Source organism: Squalius cephalus, assembly GCF_949319135.1.
Source record: "Squalius cephalus genome assembly, chromosome: 6".
Taxonomy (NCBI): domain Eukaryota; kingdom Metazoa; phylum Chordata; class Actinopteri; order Cypriniformes; family Leuciscidae; genus Squalius; species Squalius cephalus.
Genome location: NC_137127.1, coordinates 40,112,707 through 40,124,386, shown reverse-complemented (window position 1 = coordinate 40,124,386; position 11,680 = coordinate 40,112,707). Strand labels below are relative to the sequence as shown.

General features: G+C 39.4%; 1 long non-coding RNA gene across 2 annotated transcripts; it reads right to left on the bottom strand.

Moving 5' to 3' along the window:
- Positions 1–3,067: 3,067 nt before the first annotated feature.
- On the bottom strand, positions 3,068–4,487 carry LOC307160472. Of its 2 annotated transcripts, none has more exons than XR_013821547.1 (3): positions 4,323–4,487; positions 3,749–3,867; positions 3,068–3,190 (listed from the first exon to the last, which is right to left on the bottom strand). It is a non-coding gene; the product is annotated as an uncharacterized lncRNA (long non-coding RNA). The 2 variants fall into 2 exon arrangements; XR_013821548.1 differs by having other exon boundaries at positions 4,371–4,487.
- Positions 4,488–11,680: the final 7,193 nt, after the last annotated feature.

Below are 11,680 nucleotides of genomic sequence, written 5' to 3'. Positions count from 1 at the left end.
CCACGCCCCCTCAACTCACTCGGACAAAGTCAACATTCTGTAACAGGCACTATGGCAACTGTCACAGTAGTAGACATTTCACAGGAGGCAATTGATGATTTTTGGAGACAGAAAGATTATATATCATCTCGAAGTCACCAAAAGGGCCTTAACTATGCATTGGAGGGTTATATTAATAATTTTATTGTTGAGAAGGTCGATAAGCTTCAGTTCCAGACAAAGATTTACAGTTCACAGTGTAAACGTTATAGCAGTTATAGTTTGGTGCTATTTCGCTTCAAACACTCGCTTTATACGCGCGTCCTATTCGCAAAATGTTCAAGCGTTGAACTAGACGCGATGCACGCTAATTTGACGCTCTATTCCCGTTTGGTGTGAACGCAGAATAATGAACAGGCTGCGATGTCAAGATTGCAATGCTGGAATGTGTGTGTGTGTGTGTGTGTGTGTGTGTGTGTGTCAGAGAGAGAGAGGCGCGGCATAAAAACATACTCCAGTCCGTTTTGTTCATACAGGATATCATTAAAACTGCAAAGTGTTTATCCTACTTATATTTGTGTAAAACACAACATTGTGCTTTTGTCAAACTGTAAACTCTTGTCAAACTGTAACCTACAACTGTCACCCAACCAAAATCACACACACACACTTTTTTTCTTTTGCAAGAATCTGCGACTTGTGAAATCATCACTTTGGGAAAAGAGGGTTTTGTTTAAAAATATCTTTTGTCTTGAAAAAGAAGAACAGCTTGTCATATGCAGCTTCTCTTCGTTACACAGTTAAATAAAATCCTAAATTCATTCTGTTCATCATATAAAGCGATCGTATATATAGAAAATTTGAGCGAAACCTATTAAATCTATTACTATAGATATAGTTAGCAGAACAAAAGTGGTACGGTTTGGAACGACATGAAGGTGAGTAATGCTTTTAAAGCTGCTTTTAAATGCAAAAAAGACGAAAGCAATGATATTTGCCCCCGTAGGTACTAAAGTCCCAGTTCTTGCTATTAAGACACTCCAAGATGAAGCTATTGAACTTGTTGATACTTACAAGTATTTGGGTATCTGGCTTGATAAAGGATTTACCTTTAAAAAACACATTGAAGCTCTCGCTATGAAACTTAAATTCACTCTGGCATTCTTATATAGATTAAAATCTTGCTTTTTTAGGACTATAAGAAAAAGACTGGTTGCAGGACTATTCCTGTCTCAGATCGATTATGGGGATATCATCTATCAATTTGCTTGTCCATCTACTCTGTCAATACTAGACCCTCTTTATCATGCGGCTCTCAGGTTCATTACAAATGCTGGCTATCAGACACATCATTGCATCTTATACAATATGGTAAATTGGCCTTCACTTAAATCGCGCAGGATGCGACATTGGCACATTTTTATTTATAAAGCGATTTTAGGTATCTTGCCGTCTTATATTTGTTTAAAATTTGTTCGTACCCAAAGTACATATCAATTAAGATCTAGTGATGTACTACTTTTTAAGGTACCAAGAATGAGGACAGAAGCAGGAAAGAGGGGTCTGTCTTACTATGGTTCTTCGTCCTGGAATGAACTCCAGTCTAGACTTAAGATTGGTGCGCTAATTTCCTTAGCTGCTTTTAAAAAAAGAATATCTGATATGCGGACGGACATGTGCAATTGCTTTAATTAATGGTGGGTGGATATTGACTTCTAGTCCCTATTTCGTTTGTTTATATATTTTAAACTCATTGCATATTCACATGCAAATATTTAGTACATTTTGTGTAAATCTGCTTTGTATTTTATATTGTAATTTATTGTCTGCAGTTGCAACCTATGATTGAACGTGCTATACAGGACTCCCTTGTAAAAGAGACTCAATGTCTCAATGGGACTTTTCCTGTTTAAATAAAGGTTATATATATATATATATATATATATATATATATATATATATATATATATATATATATATATATGTAAAGCCTGTATAATCTAAATCGTAAAATAAACTTTGTTGCAAGTAGAGAATCAGAACCAAGTACGTATTGTGCACAAGTTTTATTAACTAAATCACAAACATAACTAAACTAAACACACATAGCCTACACACAAAAATGGTAAGTGACAGTATGAAACCGGAAGCAGGAAATGGAACTATAAGATCCATCTAACTATGAAAAGAACCATCAGCATATTATTTTCAGAGCACCTCATTAAATGTATGCTTCCATTGCCTTTGCAGTGAAAGCATTTCGTGAATTTCCTTAAGAAGGATTTTGATGGTTCCATGAGTCTCAATCGTTTTCTACCGCGTTGAAGGAAAAAAATGGTGATAAACTCGAATGGTTTATTTGACTCTGTTCTGGTCGAAAGTTTCTCTCTCTCCATGAGCACGTGGCTGGATTGCAGATTGTGGCCTGCTGGCCCTGGGCCAGAGAAGCCATGCAGAGCAACCAGGAGAAGGGAGGAAGTCGGAAGAGTTAATGGTGGTCCATTCAGTGATGGTAAAGTTGCAGTTTTCTTCTGAGTTGGAATGAAGAATTTACAGTCTGACTGTTGGGAGAGTGAAGAACTAGCAGGCTGTGGTCAAGGCCTGCCGACGCCCATGGGCCCCGGTGGGGGTCCCCACATCAACCCGAAGAAGCAGCAGTAGAAACCAGAAATAGAAGAGCAGGGGTCACTGTGAATTTGTCTCTAATAAAGCCTAAGAAAAGTCCCACCTGTCCGGGTTTGCTTGACCAATGAGAAAGGTGGAATTTCCAAGCGAGAAAATTCCTCTGTTGACGATTTATAGATCTTTTGTTTCAAAAGCATGCTCATTTGCATGTGCAGCTGGATTGGTTGCTGATGAAGAAACTATGAAAGATTAATACTAATATGTTGTGCAGCTATCAACATATCATATACACGATCATTTCGATCTTCAATGTACCAATTTATAGAGACCAAACATGGTATAGATGAGGTTACATTGACCATTGATTCTATTGTAAAATACATATAAAAAAAATAATAGTATTAAAAGACATTACACAAGACAGTAAATCATAAACAAAATGTTTATTTATAGATCAGTTTGTCGATAAATTAATGCAGGAAATGCTGGTTCTTCTGCTCCTTCCACCATCCCAATCCCGGATGACTGAGCCACGACAGAAGTTTTTACTTTGAATGCTTTAGCCTGGCTGTTTTTTCTCCAACATCTAAAATGAGAAAGAAAACAATAACCAAAATGTAAATGTAAAAAAACCATAACAATGGTTGTCCAAAATGTAAAGTATACACTTGATTTTTTCCTATACATACGTGCAAGAGCTCAGTCATAGATAAATTGTAAATGTTTGCTTGATTAGACATTACCTGTCTAGCGATGTATGTTTATCCTGAAATGTAATATTGGTTTGTGTTTTAAAATCATCTATCATGTGTCATTTTGTTGCGAACTGTCTCGTGTGATTAAAGTTTTGAGCTTCAGAACTTCCGATAAGGGAACATTAAAGTTTTTAGGGAGCGAATGTTTCAGTGCACTGTAAGGATTTTGTGATTAAGACAGCCCTTAACCATTGACTACTGAGCTAAGGACCTGAGTGATACACACCCGGAGTTTAGCACCTTGATTAGCTTGTTCAGGTGTGCTGGACTAGGTTGGAGCAAAACTCTGCATGTAAGTGGACCTTGAGAGACAATGTTGTGATCTCCTGCAATATGTTCTGAACATGACACATCAAAGATGCAGGATGACTGCTAGATTGATGACTTACAAAAGTGGCATCCTGACCAACGCTCTGCAGAGTTTCTGGTGATCCTCGTTCAGCTGCTCAGGTCTGATTAATTGGGGTTGGAGCTAAACTCTGTAATCAAGACTAGATGGCAAACAATACTGAAAAGAGAAAGAAGACAACCAATATTATTACATTATAAATAATTTATTCTATAGGTAAGCAGTGTTGTATAGGTAAGGTTATTGTATAGGTAAGCAGTGTTCATCTGCTTACCTATACAAAGTATGCATCATCAATAAGCTGTATTGAATTTTATATTTTAATAACACTGTATTACTACATTAATAACAAACCTGATATAAATGACTGGTGGGCAATGGAGGAAAACCTTATTTTGCCCTCCAGGTGGGCGTTCCTATAATGGTGTGACGTCACGTGGAACTATGAATTAACCGTACTGAGCATACTTTTAGGTTAAATAAATTAGCTTACTTCCATTCAGTGTTGCCAACTTAACAACTTTGTCGCTAGATTTAGCAACTTTTCAGACCCCTTTAACGACTTTTTTCCAAAAAAACGACTAGCGACAAATCTAGCGACTTTTTGGACAAACCTTAGCAACGTTCCAAATATCGTCAGTACTGCAAGTGTGAGGTCTTACTTCCCCGCTGCAGCCACATCTCTCTCTGTGTGACTGCGTCTGCTCTGTTCAGTGAGCGGTTGAGAGGAGCAGCACATTCCGTTGACCGCATGACAGCTGACATAGACATGAATGAGCTGCGCATGTGCACGCTGTGTTGCCATGGACCATTCAGTGAGCACTTATCAGCTTCAAACACAATTTGACTGTTTTTTTCTTGTCATGCGCTTATATTACTATCACAGGGCTTTAGTTCATTCCAATTTCAGAACTCTCCAACTTCATATTGTATATTAGAGACTGTACATTGTACTTATCCAAACACAACAATTAACTTCCTCAAACTCATAGACACATACAAAAAACACACAATATAAATTCAACTTTATTAAACATATACACATAATATAAATATAAAAAGTGCATATATACACAAGTAAATATAATACACACAGCTAGAACATTACACACATTTAAAATAGCAAACATGTCACACTAAGATATATTCACAAAAGTACAGGAAAGAATGGGAGTTAATCCCTGAATGTAAGGGGTGGCTGAAGCCCTATGTGGGCAATGACACAAGGGCTTACTGTCTGTATTGCAAGACAGAATTTTTTTTTATGCCAAGTTGTCGGATGATAAAAATCATGCATCAACTCAGAAGCACAATGAAAAGTCCAAGCCCTTCAATCAATCCAAACAAACTACATTAACAATTGCTCCAAAAAATGCAGACTCTTACAAACAGGCAGAGGCAACAATGGCAATGGCGATTGCAAAGCACGGTTCCATTCTGTCTTGTGACCACATTGGTAAGGCATGCAAAGCTGCTTTTTCAGATTCCAGTGCAGCCCAACATTTTCGGATGCAACGTACCAAGTGTACCGAAATGATAAATGGGGTGTTGGCACCATATTTCATTAAAAGACTGGTGGCTGATATTGGTGACCGCAAATACAGCCTCCTTCTTGATGAAAGCACCGATGTAAGTGTCTCAAAGTACCTTGGAAACTTAATTCGGTATTTTAGTGAGGACAAGGCAAATGTGGTGGCCACCTACCTAGGCCTTGTTGAGCTGGAGGGAGGGGATGCTAGGGGGATGCTAGATCAATAGCCAGAGCAGTTCTAGCTTTTCTTGGGAAGTGTGGCCTCAAGAAGGAGAACTTGCTTGGCATTGGCACAGATGACGCATCTGTAATGACAGGAGTGTACAATGGTGTACACAAAATTCTGAGAGAGGAGGAAGGCTTACAACATCTAGTCCTTATCTGCTGTGTGTGTCATTCACTACAGTTAGCTGTAAGCTCTGCCTCCAAAAACACTCTTCCACGTAGTGTGGAATTTCTTGTTAGAGAAACATATAATTGGTTCTCTATTTCTCCACAGCGCAGAGCCATACAAGGCTGTCTATCAGACAATAAACTGTGGGGAGAAGCCTTTGCTGATAACAAAGGTCTGTGCCACACGCTGGCTTTCCATAGAGCCTGTGTCCAGAATCCTGGATCAGTGGGAGGAGTTAAAATTGCATTTCAGCCTAATCATGTCAAGTGAACACTGTTACATGGCAGATGTTCTACATTCCAAGTACAGTGACCCACAGAACCTCCTGTATCTCCAGAGATGGCAAAAGTACTCACGTCCCGTACTCAAGTAGTACAGATACTTGTGTTAAAAAGTACTGCTTCTTTACTCAAGTAAAAGTAAAGTACAGGCTTGGAAATTTACTTAAAGTATAAAAGTAAAAGTAGCCATTCGAATGACAACCATTTTTTTATGCAAGGCTACCTGGACCACACAAATGTTACTAGAGTGCAAGCTGAGAAACTTAAGTGGATTTGGAAAAAAGGTTCTTTATATGCCATTGCCTACATTTTAAAAGGATGTCTGCCAACAGGCCTAAAACATCATATAGCCTATATGATTATTGTGACAGACTGGGACTTAAGATTCTGACTGAGTAGCAAGATATGAATTCAATTGTGATTCTGTGAGAATTCACAGATCCAGTTTCTCTTTTTTAATCTTCCCCATAACATTTAAAGGAATCTACATGTAAGTAATTATTTGCCGCGAATGAATGCCGCCGAATCAGTCGAGTCGTCTTGTAGTGGTGTTTCAAATGTGACGTATATTCCCATCCATTTGACCGTTCGCAAAGACCCGCCCCTTTAGTTACCGTTGCTATGTCCGACAAGGGATGCCGTTCTCACGCCACACCATGTTCTCACGCAGTGAAAAATACATCGCGGAAGCAGAAAGGACACTGACAACACACTGACAGACAGGACAGACCAGGTTATTTTTTATATGAAACAAAGTCTCACCTTTTAAATTTAGTCATTTTTTAAAGAAATTTAAACAATAAATACCGTTTAGTGTCTCTTTAATGTGTCTGACAGATCGATCAGTTAAAGCTGCTCGTGAACCGATCATCTCTTCCTTCTAGTTAATTTAGCATCAAATAAACATGAATGAACATAGGAAGGAATGTTGTTTTAACCGCGGAAAGACGTCGGTACACTTCGTTTTTCAAGTTTAAATCCTCCAATGTTAATCTACTAACTCTCCTGACTGCTTTGTCGGACAAAATGGCAGATGGCGGATTATGATTGGTCAGATCGCCTGTCAATCAAACTCCATGTGAAGGGTTGATGATAATAATAATGGTAACTCCACTGAAATTATTTGAAACTAAAGTAATGAGCCAATTTTGTAAAATGTAAGGAGTAGAAAGTACCGATATTCGTGTTAAAAATGTAAGGAGTAAAAGTAAAAAAGTTGGAACAAAAATAAATAGTAGGGGAGAGCGGGGTAAGTTGTCACACTGTTCATAACTCCAACACAAGAGGCTCTATCTCAAAAATCAAATAGCCACTTTATGTGACTTCTATAGTCAACTCCCTGTTTACATGTGGTCAAGATCACTGTAATCTGAGGTTAGCACAATTTTCTTATTGTTCTGCTTAAAAAGTAAAAAAATGTGCACTTTACATTTTATGCAATACAACTTTGTTAGGTATGAATGTTTAAAATGATTATTTTTAATAGAGGAGACAGTAATGTGTCTTTTGATACTTTAGCTAAAGTGATATGTTGAGCTAAACTTTAGATTTAGCCAACATTAGCACACATGTCAGTATGGGGCAAGTTGTCTCAATGACTTTGGGGCAAGTCGTCATATGTGACAACTTCCCCTTGTACAAATAAACACATAGAACATGATAAATTGTGATATTGTAATTTATTTCTAATTGCAATAAGGTGTTTGAAGGAAGGAAGGAAAGTCAGGAATTAAGGAAGGAAAGACAGGAAGGAAGATGGTTCGAAATTATCAACGAAAGACAGAGCATGGCAGTACACCACCTGACATAATGTTAAAGGCAGTCAGGCAGGTAAAGTACAGCAAAGGATTTTGACATAAATTACCGTACTCTGACTCGGTATTGTCAAAAGATTACCAGAGCAGAAATTGAAAGTCAGACAGCCATACCAACAACAATGGTTGGTTATACAACGCCACGGAAGATTTTTTCACCTGATTTGGAAAAGCAGTTTGTTGCGTATATTACTAGGTCAGCTGACATTTATTTTGGTCTGTCACCAAGTGAGGTCAGAAAACTTGCCTACCTGTTTGTTGTGGCACACCAGCTGAATTTTGCGCCTTTGTGGGCAGAAAAAGAAAAGGCCAGCAAAGACTGGTTTACAGGCTTCTTAAAGCGGCATACGCTACATTAAGCGTCACTGAGAAAGCCAGAGGCAACTAGCCTTGCCAGGGCAAGTAGCTTCAACAGAGAGAATGTTAATGCTTTCTTTGACAACTTAGAGATTGTGTTATGCAAATATGAATTTGGACCAGGAGACATTTGGAATGTTGATGAAACTGGGGTCACCACTGTACATAAACCAGATGTAAGAAGGAGAAGGAGAGGAGAAGGAGAAAGGAGAAGCCCTGTTTACTCCTTTTGGACAACCACGAGTCTCATCTGTCCATTGATGGACTCAATTATGCCAAAGAAAATGGCATAATCATGCTGTCATTCCCACCCCACTGCTCACATCGGCTCCAACCATTAGACAGGTCTGTCTACGGGCCACTAAAGAGGCACATCAACAGCACATGTGATGCCTGAATGAGGAACAACCCTGGGAAGACAATGTCGATTTATGACATTCCTGGGATTGTGGCAATTGCCTATCCTCTGGCTGCAACCCCCTTAAACATTCAGACTGGCTTTAGGGTGGCTGGGGTTCAACCTTACAACAGAGATGTATTTATGGAAACCGAGTTTGTACCATCCTACGTCACAGATAGCCCCATTCAGAACCCTGCCTTGCAAGGCTCCAGCACCAACCCTGCCCTGCCAGGCTCCAGCACCAATTCTGCCCTGCCAGGCCCCAGCACCAATTCTGCCCTGCCAGGCCCCAGCACCAACCCTGCCCTACCCTGCCAGGCCCCAGCACCAACCCTGCCCTGCCAGGCTCCAGCACCAATTCTGCCCTGCCAGGCTCCAGCACCAACCCTGCCCCCTCCAGGCTCCAGCACCAACCCTGCCCTGCCAGGCTCCATCACCAATTCTGCCCTGCCAGGCTCCAGCACCAACTCTGCACTGCCTAGCACGCCCAGTTATGCTTCTGCTATCCCCAGCTCACCCTTACCCAGCAATGCTATTGCTGACAGTGGGCTACCAACTCCCGAGGACATCCGGCCATATCCAAAAGCTGGCCGAAAACCAGCCAGCAAAGGAAGAAAACGATGCAAATCAGCAATACTTACTGACACGCCAGTGAAGCAGCAACTAGAAATAGAAAAGAATAAGCCTCAATCTAGCAAAAAGCTGTTTCAAAAGAAAGGGAAGCAGAAATCTGGACCTATGAAAAACAAGGCAGCTAAATGAAGAAAAATCATGCAAGAGTCATCATCAGATGATGAAGAGTGCTTCTGCCTCGTCTGTGTAGAGCCATTTTCAAACAGTCGTCCAAAGGAGACCTGGGTGAAATGTGTAAAATGCAACAATTGGGCCCATGATGCTTGCACCTCAGGCCAGGCAATTTATGTGTGTCAGAATTGCGACTCTGGAGATGAGTCCGATTAGTCAGATACAGGGCATCTGTTTTGTTCAGAGGTTAAACATGTTAAGTTAAGCAAGTTATCTGCAGCATTCCATTCAGTTATCAGGATCTATGTGCAAGCCATAGAACGTTTGAGTTTAAAGTTCAAAGTAAAGTGGTCTTGCCACTTAATTGAAATGTGCATTATTTGGATTGAAATAATTGTTTTTCCAGATTCTCCAGGCACGGATGTTTATATTTCCAGTCCTGGTTTGAGTTTAAAAATTAAAATCAATATTCACAATTAAGTAGTTGTGTTCTTATTTTTAGATAATCTAGTGTGACAACTTACTCGCCGATGGGGCAAATTGTCACAAGTGCACACTCGCTATTCAACAGTCTACAACTCCGTAATGAGATAAGATATGAAGATGTTATGAATACAACATATGTGCCCAAGACTTCCTTCTTTCATTTGGTATGAGATTTATACCATTTTGATGTATGGTGCTCAGTAAATGTTAGACAGTGTGAAAAGTGTGACAACATACCCCGCTCTCCCCTAAAGTAAAAATATCTGTAAAATCTACTTGAGTACAGTGACGAAGTATTTGTACTTCGTTACTTCCCATCTCTGTGTATCTCACTTTTTTTTTTAAATCTATCATTAGTGAGGTGCAGTCTGCTGTTAAAGCTTTTGAGGGGGAACAGTCAGATAATGAGGCTAATGAAGTCTGTCTGCAGCAGGGTCATTAACCCAATGGCAAAAATTGATGTCCTTAAAGAATCAATAGATGGCCACATTTCTCCCAAGCCATACCTTGGCTATACATTTGAGTCCAAGGCAGCACAGCTAAACCTCTCTCCAGAGGAGGACGGTGTGCGAAGGAGATGTGTGAGCTACTGCAGCACATGTCTTTGTTCAATGTGGGGGAGACACTAAACCACAACAAGAGCTTGACAGACATGGTCAAATTTGCAAACCTTTTAGGATATTGCCAATTATTAATCAGTGGAGGTCTATTCACCTTCAGAAATGGTAGGAAACAACAAACACCTTGGCATCCTGGGCTGAAGTTAAAAAGTACAGAGATTCAGCTGGCATAAACCCATATGAAGACTTGGCTTCTGCTGCAGTTTCTGTCCTCTCACTCCCACACTCAAACGCTGAGGTAGAAAGGCTGTTCAGTCAAATGAGTGTCATCAAAAACAAACAGAGGAACCGCATGTCCCTGCAGACCCTCAGCTCTATTCTGTATCCGATATGGTTTGAGGTTGGCTCGAGAAGCATGCTATGAGCACAAACTGCCTGATAAAGTGCTGCAGCTCTTTGGAACTTTAGCTGCTTATTCTTTTAAGTCCTGTCCAGGTTATCTAATATCACAATATCAATTTTTTTTTTTTTTTTTAAATATGCACACAGTTTTTTGTAAATGTTCCCAGGTTTGCTTTTGTTTTTGTACATATGCACATTTTTTTTTTTGTAAATATGCACATAGTTCCTTTGTAAATATGCAATTAATTCAACCAAAGGTTTACCTTCTAGGGGCAGATTATCCTTAACGTCTCTGACTGAAACTGAATATCATTGTATGTGTCATATCATTGTTGTTTGACATGATTTCAATCGGAGATCGACTATTTTTGACTGTCAAAATGACGGCGGACAAAGCTACAGTGAGTTGTTCAAAATCTTTCTTTTTAGTAAACTCTTTGTACACAAACAATGCTCTCAATGCTTGAGTTCATGTGTAGATCCCCTGGTGATACTTTGAGCAAAGTTTCATGTTGTGTCGAGCCTTCTTAGTGTTTTAAAAATAGCGATTTTTGTTGCTATCATAGAAGTGCCCCAAGCACTCCCATTCAAACGGCAAACTTTTCAAACGAAAATACGGTCAAACTTAAAAGTTGCGTTTCCATTCTAATTATGTTTTTAAACGAAAGTTTGCCTCGGGTAGATTAACAAAAAGACCCTAGGTTGCATTTTGGTGACAGTTATCCTTTAATTAAATGTCATTTTATTCTCAAATAATACAAGACCTTAGAAGCTGCTTTGGAGTTCAGTGCAAACTGCCATAAAGTATGTAAAATATGCAATCAGATTTTTCTCAAAAAATGTCATTATTAGTCGGAAGAATAGAGCAATTAGAAAATAGCTGTGCTGCTCCAGAACTAGTGAATGTACTTTCTAGCTGATTAGTTACGTTTGCTTCCTAGCTAATGACAGCTAGCCTACTTTTGTTTCTTCTTACTAAATTATTTTTAACTGCTAAATATTG